Genomic DNA, 13,931 nt, shown 5'->3' on the forward strand with positions numbered 1-13,931 from the left:
ACCCATGATTGGGGTTTTGAGTGATGAACTAGGCTGGGAGTTTTAAAGGCCTCAGGAATCTTTTGCAGGTGTTTAGAGTTAACTCGTTGATTCAGATGATTAGGTTCATAGCTCGTTTAGAGACCCTTTTAATGATATGCTAATTTTGTGAGATAGGAATTTTGGGTTTTTATGAGCTGTATGCCAAAATCATCCGTATTAAGACAATAAAAGACCTGAAATATTTCAGTTAGTGTGCAATGAATCTAAAATATATGAATGTTACATTTTCATCATGACATTATGGAAAATAATGAACTATATCACAATATGCTAATATTTTGAGAAGGACCTGTACGTGGCTGGGAGAGGTAGGTTTCCGACGCAGCTCGGTTTTAAAAGAGAAATCTTAGTGCTGTAATGTCATTTATGTTGCGTACAGTGATTCCTACATGAACAGTATTGTAAATGGTTGTAAAAATAGTTGTTTCGGGAGATTTGTTAGGTTTCTTGGGTGAATTTTAAGAGCACAAGATAGCTAACAAGCTAGTCACATTGTTTTACATGTGCATGTTTAGCGCTCTCCTTTTCATCCTCACATGGAGTAGATTTTGTATTTTAATTTATATCTTTTTCATGTTAGGCTTGTTCCAACGGTGAGGATTGACTCTCCATTTGTGCTCTTTATTATTTTTGTGAAGGTATGTACTCTCAATACCATGCTCAGGAAACTGTTTAAATATTTATAAGTTTTTTATGTCTTTCTTCCGGGGAAATGCTCATGTATTTTAGTTCATGCATTTTTCTTTAGTGCAGATTTATGTTCAAATGTAGCAATCTATTTAGCAGTTTTATTGTATTTTGTTTTATTACTGTTGAAATTTGAAATGGTTGGATACAGGCCAGTCTGCATTGTACGTGGCTGGGAGAGGCTTGTTCCAACGGTGAGGATTGACTCTCCATTTGTGCTCTTTATTATTTTTGTGAAGATTGCAATAAAGTGTCCAGAAGAGCCGGTCGTCAGTATCCTCCTTAGAGTGTCGTGCACCTGAACACAACGCAGTGTGGCTGGGACTGCAGACCGTTCCAGCTACATTAACACCTGAATCCAAACACATGTGGGTGTAAGTGTGAGCCTGCTTGTGTATATAATGTTTCTCCATAAAAATATGCATATGTGTGAGGAGCCATTGACCTGACCACAGACATCCAAAGGCCCCCAGAAGCACAGGAACACCAGGAGGACCACCGCCAGGAATACTGCACAGCAACGAGCCCACAGGCCGCTTTGTCTCCTTATTTACTCCTAAGTGAGATTAGTCAGTCCCAGGTCTGACTGAATTGAACCTGAATATAAATCCTGGCTCTAAAGCAGTGTTCTGGCCGACACTCCAGGGTAGTAACAGTGGCAAATATGTTTTAGCACTTTGTAGACCACAAAGTCAGAGCCACCTAACCCACAGTTAGTTTTATTCTTTTCTGCCCTTTTTTTTACTTCTTCACTATTATTGGTCTATAGTTTTATGAATTTATCAGTTTTGGTTTTACTTTGTAGTTTAGTTTAATGTTACAAGCCTACTTAAAGAGTTTAATGCATGAGGTTTTTCAACAGTAAGATTAAGTATTTTGTTAATACATTCTGGTGTGTTTTACAGAGAAGTTGTTTTTGTTTATTTTCTATTTATGTGCAGGGCTTGCTGTTTGAAAACACCAGTGCACAAATGCACTCCTTCATCTAATGTTGTATAATACCACATCTCAACAAATGACAAATGACGAATGACGACTGATAAAGTCGATGAGCAACTCTGAGTGTTTTGGCTATTAAGTCCTGATAATCTAGTGTCACCCTGACTTGCTATTTCTGATTAAAAATCACTAACTTTATAAAATATTGCCCATGGCACTTTATCGATAGGTAAATCCAATTATTGGTACACAACACTGAAAACACTGATACTATGTTTAGTATACAACACTTCATCAGTGAATATTAATACACTACACTTATCCTCGACGAACAATACCTGTGTAACTAACTAAAGGTTATAGTGGTTCAGGCTGTCAACCAAGAGGGAACTGTTTTTCGCATGCTTTTCCAGGTCTTATAGTTATTTGCAAACACTCCCAGAAGAATCGGTGGTTTCAAAACTTTGCTTCTAACCTACACGACAACAGCCTAAGAGGCAGGTAACTTTGACTGTCCGAAGAGAGTACAAGCATTACGAGCACGCCTATGTAACATGGGTATAATGGCAACGCAAACAACAGCATCAGCCAATTTGCAAGTAAATTTTTTACCTGCTGTGACACCTATAGCATCAATATGCTTTTATCGTTATTTTTATTTAGTTTGATTTCTAAAAAGAAATTCAAGACTGCACATATGCTGATTCATGACCTAAAGTGAGCTTCCAACCCAATCTTTGGGAACAACTGCATAAGACCTTAGGTCTCCATCTCTGTTCCTTGTTTAAACATTACATTACATATCATGCTTAAAGAGCAAACACATATATGGCTGTATTATAATAGCTGTATCATTTAAAGCTAAGTGTATATACAAGGGTTGGACAATGAAACTGAAACACCTAATATTTTAGTGTGGGAGGTTTCATGGCTAAATTGGGCTGTGGACAATGTGAAACATGTATTGTTCTCTGATGAGTCCACCTTTACTGTTTTCCCCACATCTGGGAGAGTTACAGTGTGGAGAAGCCCCAAAGAAGCGTACCACCCAGACTGTTGCATGCCCAGAGTGAAGCATGGGGGTGGATCAGTGATGGTTTGGGCTGCCATATCATAGCATTCCCTTGGCCCAATACTTGTGCTAGATGGGCATGTCACTGCCAAGGACTACCGAACCATTCTTGAGGACCATGTGCATCCAATGGTTCAAACACTGTATCCTGAAGGCGGTGCCGTGTATCAGGATGACAATGCACCAATACACACAGCAAGACTGGTGAAAGATTGGTTTGATGAACATTAAAGTGAAGTTGAACATCTCCCATGGCCTGCACCAGATCTAAATATTATTGAGCCACTTTGGGGTGTTTTGGAGGAGCGAGTCAGGAAACGTTTTCCTCCACCAGTATCACGTAGTGACCTGGCCATTATCCTGCAAGAAGAATGGCTTAAAATCCCTCTGACCACTGTGCAGGACTTGTATATGTCATTCCCAAGACGAATTGATGCTGTATTGGCCGCAAAAGGAGGCCCTACACCATACTAATAAATTATTGTGGTCTAAAACCAGATGTTTCAGTTTCATTGTCCAACCTCTGTATTTATCCATCAGCCTAAATGAGTTCCTTCTTTTTTCAGACAGATGCCTAAAAAGTCCAGACAGCAAAACCTGCTGAGAAATCTTGTTTTTGGAATATCATCTAGCTAGTTATAAAGCAGTGCTGTCTACAGACTTTAATCTGATTCAGATATTTATGTTCTTTGCGTTAGTTACAGAAAGCTGACTTAGTTGATTTTTTGTCTTTATTTAGAAAGTCAAATGTTTTCCTCATTTGCTGATTCTAATTAACTTAGAACTTTGCTTCTCACTGAATGGTAACTGAACCAGCATGAACACACATACACAGCCTTGTCACTGAGCCAGCTCTGACTTGAGTTAAGCTAATTTCTGGTTCCGACTCAACTGTTTCTGTAATCACAATCTTCCACCACATGCTGTTGTTACACTCTCTATCAGGTTTTTGTTTGCGATCACATGACCCAGTCCTGAACCTGCTGACTTCCTTTCCTCCAAATGCAGTGTGACGGGACTGTAAAACATGAGCTGCGTTTATCAAATCCCGGTGAACTCCTCATCTGTCTGTTTTCTCTCTCTCCATCTCCCCTTAATTGTCTTTAAATGTCTTTACTCTTGGTCTGTTCGTCTGTGTGTCAGGTGTGTTTAGGGTCAGTCTGTTGCTTTCAACCAAGCACTTCTAATTATGATATTGCTATCTCAAATTACTGTAGAGCAGCACAAGATACTTGGTTTATTATATAATTTTATGATAGTCACCATACATCCTGACACAGGCTGCGAGCTTAAATAAATTATAGTTTTTAATAAGGGTGTAACTAGATCTCTATCTTGACGTAAAAATGGGAAGATATCTCTCGTTAATATAAAGTCTGTCTACTGAAAGTACTATTAACAGGGAACTTTGTCTGGCACAACAATTCTAAGCCCTTTATTTAAATAAGAGGAATTTAAGTTTGACAGTCTGTATCCATGTTTAAAACTCTTATTTTGAAGTAACAAAAGGAATAGTTATTGAGTTGTTGTCATTGTGTGTAAACAGAGCTGAGGAAGGCCTAATTCATGCCTTTCAGTCTACCCTACCTGTCTGCAAAACTGGAACGATGGTTTCTGGTAAATTTTGTCATTTATACTCGTTCCTGTCTGCCAAAGATCTCTGCAAATGTCCTCTTGCATCCCAGACTTTATGACCGCATTGGCTGTGTGCGCCAACATGGGCCAATAATATTCTCACATATAAGCAGCTAATGAAAACGACATGTCCGTTCATGAGCAGAAGAACAACCACCAAGCGTGTTTTAAAAAAATACATAGAGGAGTGATTTGCTGTTTTCCTAACTGGGATATTTTACCTTTTAGGAACAACATTTCATTGATATGCTCTTTGAGAGGTCATTTTATCTTTTCTGTTCTGTTTCTGAATAGACAATGTATAAATCAACTCAGTAGCACTCTCCATGAGGCTGTATTAAGAGCAGCAGATTCCTGAGAGGAAGGTTCTTTAGTTTTCTCTAAAATATTGCTAAAGTGTCAATTATTTTCTTCCTTTTATTCTCCTTTGAAAAGATAATGTGTAAATCAGCTCAATATTGCCCTCATAAAGGTTGTAGTTTTCAGCTCTGTTCAACAAGTATTGAAGAGGTCTCCATCAATTTTAGATGTTTTATTTGGTAGCAGTTTAGGTACTCAGTAGAAAAAGGAAGCGTTGTCATAGCAACAGAAAGGATACAAATGACAGTACAGCAAATGGTTAAGAGTTAACTAACAATGCTAAAGTTGGCAACTACTTCAAAGCTTACTCTGACTGTTGGATTAATTTAAGTTTTAGTTTACTCTAAAATACTGCTAAAATCCCATTCTTCTGTGGAGCCTTGTAAATTATATTAAATTTTACACGTGATGTATATAACAAACCCTCAATGCTGTGATGTGACAAGAAACTATCACCGATGGCTGTTATAATCTTTTTCAGAAGAGTTTAGGTTTTGATTTTGTGAGAGCCATTGCATGGTATAGCTCAAGGCTGAATGCTTTTACCTCTATCACTAGATGCCAACTTTCCCCTCATGTGGGTAACTAATCCTGCTTAAAAAAATGTCCAGTGAAAGAATGTATATCGAAAAACAACTAATACTTTGTAAGCTGATCTCAGTTTTCTTTAAAATGGAGTTTAAGCGAAAATTCAACATGGAAGACTCACCATCACCCTCAGCTTCGTCTAATTACTCCTCCATGCGGCTCTGCTCCATCAATCAGCTTCAAGTCTGCATTTCTCCACCGGCCAATCATCCTTCAAAGCTCCGCTTTAAAAGTTCTTCATCCACGGAACGCTCCGTTCTGCAGTTAAACTTTGACCCTCCTCCACCCTATCCCCACCATTTGGATTCCAAACTCTTTCCAAATCTCCTCATGCCTCCACTCCACCACCAGGATCGGATCCCAGGGGGAAGACATCTCTAAATCTAACCTTAAGATGTTCATTCAAACGCATGTCATTCTCCGCATTCATGTCTTCCACTGGGGTCTGAGCGCCAAAGAAATAAACATTCACTAATAAACATTTCTAATTGCATCCCTGTCTTCTCTTTGTGAGTCTGTCCAGGTTGAAATAAATATGAATCCCCAGGAAAACAACATTGAAAATGAAGTATTCTGAAAGAACATCATATGAACAGTTTCTTTATGAAAGTAATTATCCTAGTATTTTCAGACCTGTAAAATCAAGAATTTACTGAAATTGAACCTGTCTGGCAAGAGGAAGTAGGCTAAAAGAGCACAAAAAGCAAAACATCATGCACCTATTGAACACATTCAAGAACAAAGGGGAAGCAAGGTCAGTGAGATCTATTAGTCTGAAAAGAGTTAAAGCAATTTTTACAGCTTTGAGATACCGGCGAACTGCAGAAAGAGCCATTATCTGCAAATGGAGAATAAATGGAATAATGGGGAACCTAAGTGTCCATGATTCAACAATAAGAAAGCATCTGTATGAAAAATTACATCCATTGGAGAGTTCCAAGGCCAAAGACCTCTAAAAGAAGACAAAGGTAAAACCCAGTGGCGGCTGGTGAAAAATATTCTTGATGGGGCTGATGTAACAATATATTTCTCTACCTGCTCCAATATATGAAATAGAATGAACAGTGAGAATAATGCAATTGAACAGCCATACTGTTCCGTAACCTAGGTTTTCTCCTCTACTGTCCTTCTTGTGAACGGGTAGATAAATAAGGATCTTACCGAATTCAGTGGAAGCTGCACCTCACTCGTTATGTTCACCATCATCCCTTTGTTTGCGACTCACAAGTGTTTGATTTTACCTGCGATGGGCCATGTTTTCTGTGCCCCCGAAGCCATGAAATACTGCGACACTGATTGGCCATATATATTTATCCATTTGCCCTAGCTACTGTACACAAGTGGCTATTCAGCTGCACCCATGAGGCACTCTGAACAGTGCCCCATGATAGAAACATACAAGTCTGTCTGTGGGAATTCACTGGTGAATGAATATAAATAGGTGGGAAACGTAGTTTATATTTCATATTACATAGAGGCACACTTTAGTAAGTAAGACTGATATATATAACAGGATTTGTAAAAATATATTTTACACATCCCCCTTTTATCAGGGAGGGCGGTGCCCCAGCGCCCCCTATGGGCTGGCCACCACTGGTAAAACCCAAGACATTCATCAAAAAACATTTTCAAAATTCCCAAAACTTGGGAAGGAGAATGTAATCAGTTTGTGACATCAGTCTGAAGTATATTTGGGTTTGCAGCAGGACGATGTAAATTTGCAAACTACCACCACTTAGGGTTAAGGTTTTGCACTGGTGCGGTTGAAATTAAAATTAATTCTTATCTGTGGCATGAGGCCCACTAGTAACCATCTTCATCTGCTGTTGTTTTTTACAAGAGCAGGTAGAGGAAGATGAGAAAAACATAAGAAACCACACAATGGATATTCAGTATGATATCTGCACAGAACGAACACTGGCGGACAATGCCAAATGACCGAGGCATAACCCTTCATCATATGTGAAAAACCCACAGGTACAGATAACAGGACTGATTGCGATTTGCCAGCAAGATTGATTTCAGGACTGGATGCCAATAAAAAGTTTTGGTTACAGAATTTTAATGAAGGGAAAGGGGAAAAAATACAGCAGAGAAAGACTAAGTAATCCAGAATTAGAAAAAAAAATCAGAGAGAAAGGCAGCAAAGAAGACAGATGGGGGCACAGATAGGAAATGGCAGACGCCTGGCTCTACCTCAGCTTGTCCGTGAGGAGATCGTGAGTGATAGCAGCCACAGACAAAGGATTGGGCCATTGCTGCTGCTGCTGCCCGCCCTCTGCTTTATTTCACCATGAAGTTTTTTGCATGGAAAAATAACAAGGCACAAAGCCAAGCAGCTCCATGGTTAAAAGTAAAGCAAGAAAAAAAATCTGAGCTTTGTGAAACAAAAGGCTTCTGTTGTTTCTAAATCAATGTTAATTTTTAACTTGGCTGCCTTGAAGAAGCTTGTGGTGTAGAAACGAAAATTACTCAGGCATTTTTTTAACAATCCCCATCTGAGGTTTGAGGTTGTTTTTTATGCTAACCTTGTGGTAAAGTTTTGGATTTCACCTCAACCCTTTAACACACCCCTCCCAACACTAAGGACTTTTTGGCCCATGGGAAATGAACGTAGTAATGGCAATAAATCAGGGCGAAAGCTACAACTAGAGATTTGATCCTTTTCAGTCCCCTTTGTCCTGCATTGTCCTGTAGATAACTGGTCTCTCTGAGCCATAAAAAGTGACAAAATCAGTGAATCTCACAAATGCAAATGAACAGTAAAACATAGGATTTGTTCAGAGACAGAACATAAAACAGGAAACAGACATGTTTAGGCTGAAGAAAGCTCAAGCAACGACAGGAAATTATGAAATGAACAATATACAGTGTGTAAAACTAGTTTTGTCCTTTTGTGTTTTTTTATGTTAGGTTTTCATGTCATCAGATGTGGTAGAACTTCCACCTAAACATGTTGAAGGGATTTGAGCATCACTTTGATCCTGCCAATGATCCACTAAAGGGAAATACAGGTCCTTCTCAAAATATTAGCATATTGTGATAAAGTTCATTATTTTCCATAATGTCGTGATGAAAATTTAACATTCATATATTTTAGATTCATTGCACACTAACTGAAATATTTCAGGTCTTTTATTGTCTTAATACGGATGATTTTGGCATACAGCTCATGAAAACCCAAAATTCCTATCTCACAAAATTAGCATATTTCATCTGACCAATAAAAGAAAAGTGTTTTTAATACAAAAAACATCAACCTTTAAATAATCATGTACAGTTATGCACTCAATACTTGGTCGGGAATCCTTTTGCAGAAATGACTGCTTCAATGCGGCGTGGCATGGAGGCAATCAGCCTGTGGCACTGCTGAGGTCTTATGGAGGCCCAGGATGCTTCGATAGCGGCCTTTAGCTCATCCAGAGTGTTGGGTCTTGAGTCTCTCAACGTTCTCTTCACAATATCCCACAGATTGTCTATGGGGTTCAGGTCAGGAGAGTTGGCAGGCCAATTGAGCACAGTGATACCATGGTCAGTAAACCATTTACCAGTGGTTTTGGCACTGTGAGCAGGTGCCAGGTCGTGCTGAAAAATGAAATCTTCATCTCCATAAAGCTTTTCAGCAGATGGAAGCATGAACTGCTCCAAAATCTCCTGATAGCTAGCTGCATTGACCCTGCCCTTGATAAAACACAGTGGACCAACACCAGCAGCTGACACGACACCCCAGACCATCACTGACTGTGGGTACTTGACACTGGACTTCTGGCATTTTGGCATTTCCTTCTCCCCAGTCTTCCCCCAGACTCTGGCACCTTGATTTCCGAATGACATGCAGAATTTGTTTTCATCCGAAAAAAGTACTTTGGACCACTGAACAACAGTCCAGTGCTGCTTCTCTGTAGCCCAGGTCAGGCGCTTCTGCTGCTGTTTCTGGTTCAAAAGTGGCTTGACCTGGGGAATGTGGCACCTGTAGCCCATTTCCTGCACACGCCTGTGCACGGTGGCTCTGGATGTATCTACTCCAGACTCAGTCCACTGCTTCCGCAGGTCCCCCAAGGTCTGGAATCGGCCCTTCTCCACAATCTTCCTCAGGGTCCGGTCACCTCTTCTCGTTGTGCAGCGTTTTCTGCCACACTTTTTCCTTCCCACAGACTTCCCACTGAGGTGCCTTGATACAGCACTCTGGGAACAGCCTATTCGTTTAGAAATTTCTTTCTGTGTCTTACCCTCTTGCTTGAGGGTGTCAATAGTGGCCTTCTGGACAGCAGTCAGGTCGGCAGTCTTACCCATGATTGGGGTTTTGAGTGATGAACCAGGCTGGGAGTTTTAAAGGCCTCAGGAATCTTTTGCAGGTGTTTAGAGTAAACTCGTTGATTCAGATGATTAGGTTCATAGCTCGTTTAGAGACCCTTTTAATGATATGCTAATTTTGTGAGATAGGAATTTTGGGTTTTCATGAGCTGTATGCCAAAATCATCCGTATTAAGACAATAAAAGACCTGAAATATTTCAGTTAGTGTGCAATGAATCTAAAATATATGAATGTTAAATTTTCATCATGACATTATGGAAAATAATGAACTTCATCACAATATGCTAATATTTTGAGAAGGACCTGTAGTCACACAGAGGAAGTGGTTATCATTGTTATCATAGTTGCAGTTAAGCCAGGATTTGCATGGTGTTTGGTGTAAAGGTAGAGTGTACACACCATATACAGAGGCTGTGAGTATCCAGCCGTCTAAGGTTCGATTTCCGACCCAGGGACCTTTGCTGCATGTCTTTCCCCCTTCCCTCTTAGCCCATTTCCTGTCTATATACTGTGAAATAAATGGCAATACAGTAACAAAAAATTTTTTAGCCATGATTCGGGAACAACAATTTGATAGATGGGTTGTAAACAAGCAAGAGAGGGATAAACAGTGAGCTGCGTTTGTGGGTTGATGATGGAAGTGGCATCTAAAAGGGCTTAGAGACCTACTAACATGAAATGTTGATACTCAAAAACAGGAATCAGCAACTGATGAGGTTCAGCTTCTTAAAGGTGTGTCATATTTCTTGGGGGAATATTTGACCCCCTTCCTCACTCATAACTTCAATGAAATTCCAACCCTCAAAATCCAAGGGTTAGGGGAAATTTGTTTCAGCCTGAGCGATGAAAGGTAGAATAGATTCAAGCTGATCTTTTTGTTTTCTGATGACAGGCCTTTCTTATATCACTGCCAGCTTAAATAAATTATTTGCAGCTTGCGCATAATCATAGCATTAAATTCCATTAAAAAGGAAGAGAACATACAGTGCCTTGCAAAAGTATTCAACCCCTTGGCTTTTTATCTATTTTATTACATTACAATTTGTAATTGAAAGTGGACATATCATGCTTTTAAATCCTTCCTTTTCACATTTAAATCATTCAGTTGTGGTCTGTATAAAGTGGAACTGCAATGCTTTGGGCTGATTTCCTGGTTAATGTAGCTCCACAGACACCTCTTTCACCCCTTTTCTGATGTGCGTCTGAGAGCAACTCGTTTTGGTGCAGCCTCTTTAAATGCTATTAAGGCACTTCACACCCCGCCCCCCTCCAGGTCATTGAGCGTTCCACTCCACCCCGTTCGGCCATTTTTGTAGTTTGATAGTGGAGATACAATTATCTAGTTCCGCAGAAACAAAACGGCAAACACAATGGAAAACTGTTTATGTTATATAATACAATACTATTCAAAAAAACGTAGTACGGTTGTCCTCAAGGAACTAAAAGCGAGCACAAAGCACTAACATAAACAGAAGGCATGATGCTACTGCTATCAAAACAATGGCTTGCACGTCATATCAACACACAATATATTCATGTCTAAAATAAAATGTATCATTTTAGCATTATTTGCAGCTTACTGCTTTGCTGTGTCTGTTATTTCCATGGACAGAAGAACTGACCCCTTAATCAGAGGAAGTCTGTCAGCAAATCCTTCTTAATACTGTTGCTGAAGCACTCATGCTTTGCTACTGGGGGACAGTGTAACAAATTGTGTGGGTTTCCTGGGCGCTGCACAGTGGCAGCCCAAACAGAATATAAAGATATCTACACAGCACTTGGTGAGACTAAATTCAGGGACACACTGTCACAATCATGTTCCCACCCTCATGTGTACACATACAAACACCCACACCCAATAGAAAGGCACACAAGAATGGACGCCATACACTGACTTGTACTCCCCATACACACTCTGTATTCCTAGGTCCAGGTACTGATACCCCAGAAGGGCAACCACGCCCAAACAGGGACTCAGTGCAGCTGGCAATTAATAAATATAGTTAAACAGTACATGAGTCATTATTACGGACTTTGCGATGCATGGCCATCTCTTCACCCTAACCGTAGGGAATATACTTTCTTCTCATTTTCTTCTCTCATTTAGTCAGCAGTTTGTTGTTGACTGACATTTCAGACGCTGAGATACACCCGATAGCTGTCAATGATCCCGCTCCGGTCTCTTGAACTCTAGTAAATAAGAAAGAAAACAAGCAAAGTAAATGCTGAATATTTAATACATCATTGCTTAAGGATGAAGATTTTATGTAATATTTAAAAAAAAGATTGGGGTTCATATTTGGAGTATAATGACCTGCGACATCAACATCTGTTCTCTGGGAGGCAGGGAAAGCAGAGATGAGAGGCAACATAATCTTATTCTCATCAGATAAGAAGAAAAAAAGAAAACAATCGTATTCAGGAAGTAGAAGAAACCATTAAATTGTTTGATGTTTCCCAGGAAGAGGAAATGCTGGGGAAAAATACGTAAAGCAAAACTAGAATTAAGTAAAATTATTGACAGATAAACAAAATTCTTAGTACAATGACTTTTGGTTTTGACTCTGTGGGCTTCCGTGTGGGTTTTTTCCCGGCGCTGCTTCCGGCTGGTGTATGGGTGTTGGGCATGTGTTCTTGGCAAGAGTAGGAGTGATGGACATGTGAGAAAAAAGTATATTCTCTACAGTTAGGGTGAAGAGATGGCCATGCATCGCAAAGTCCATAAAACCCATGTACCGTTTAACTATATATATTGAATGCCAGCTGCACTGAGTCCCTGTTGTACTCCGCCTGTCTATTACTTTATTTAAACCAATGTTGAGGTCTCCCCCAAGATAATATGTCCCCTTTAAATGTTTTTTAATCTAATTTTACGTGATAAATGTGCACAAAATTGTCTAAGCTAGCGAAGTGTAATGAAAAAAATATATATTAAAAAAATGTAAAAATGAAAAAAATTCAAATTGGCACATCTATCCACCTCATTTGCTATGAAGCCCCTAAAAAATTCTGGTGCAACTAATTACCTTAAAAAGTCATTAAAAGAGTAAAATGACGTACAACTGTGAGCAATTTCATATGATCTGTCAGTATTAACACTCCTTTTTTCCAGAGACTGCAATATCACTAAGCAAGAGGTATCACACCATGAACACTGAGGAGCTTTCAAAACAAGTCAGGGACAAAGTTGTTGAGAAGTTCAAGTTATGGTGGGGTTGTTAAAAATATCCAAATCTTTATTGTTCCTTCAGAGCGCCATAAAATCCATCATCCTCAAATGGAAAGCGTATTGTAGCACAACAAACCTGCCAAGAGAGGGCCACCAACCAAAACTCACAGACCAGGTAAGGCGGGCTTTAATCACAGAGGCAGCATAGAGACCAAAGGTAACACGGAGAGTGTTGCAGAGTTCCACGGCAGAGACTGGAGGATCTGTCCTTAGGACCCCAATAACCTGTACACTCCATAGAGCTGGGCTTTATGGAAGAGTGGCCAGAAAAAAAGCTATTACTTAGTGGTAAAAATAAGAAGGCACGTTTGAGTTTGCCAAAGGGCATGTGGGCGAGTCCGCAAATGTATGGAGGAAGGTGCTCTGGTCAGATGAAACCAAGTTTTAAGTTTTCAGCCACCAAAGAAAACGCTGTCTGGTGCAAACCCACCGCATCGCATCACCCTAAGAACACCATGCCCACAGTGAAACGTGGTGGCAGCATCATGCCGTAGGGATGTGTTTCAGCAGCAGGGTCTGGGAAACTGGTCCTATTTTATTTTTCCTATATCTTGTTCGCTTCATAATAAAATACAATACATCTTCAAAGCTGTAGGCATGTTCTGTAAATGAAATTAATGAAATGGTGCAAATTCTCAAACAATTAATTTTAGGCTGTTAGGCAACAAAACATGTAAAATACCAAGTTGTGTTAATACTTTTACAAGGCATTGTAAATAGCTTAAAAGAAAGACTATGTTCTTCGCAAGAATAACCAGCTGAGGACACTTTTCTGATTATTTGCTCAGGTACAAAAGTGAATGATTTCATACCCTGCAGAGGTTAAAGACCAATATTATTCGAAGACTGGGAGCAGTTGGTGTGGTGGCTTTGTGTTTGTCTTGGTTGTATTTAGCCTATTAGAGAAGTGGCAGGCTCAAAAGGTCAGAGTCCAGATCAGAACCAGGTGAGGGGATCTGTTTTCATCATTCTTCTTTATACTGTCAGAACATTAAGATAAATCCAACTTTAACTCTGAATGACAATGACAGAGCACTGACTTCATGTAACTCTGCTAAGAGGCT

The sequence above is a fragment of the Girardinichthys multiradiatus genome, chromosome 10 (assembly GCF_021462225.1).
Source record: "Girardinichthys multiradiatus isolate DD_20200921_A chromosome 10, DD_fGirMul_XY1, whole genome shotgun sequence".
Classification (NCBI taxonomy): Eukaryota; Metazoa; Chordata; class Actinopteri; order Cyprinodontiformes; family Goodeidae; genus Girardinichthys; species Girardinichthys multiradiatus.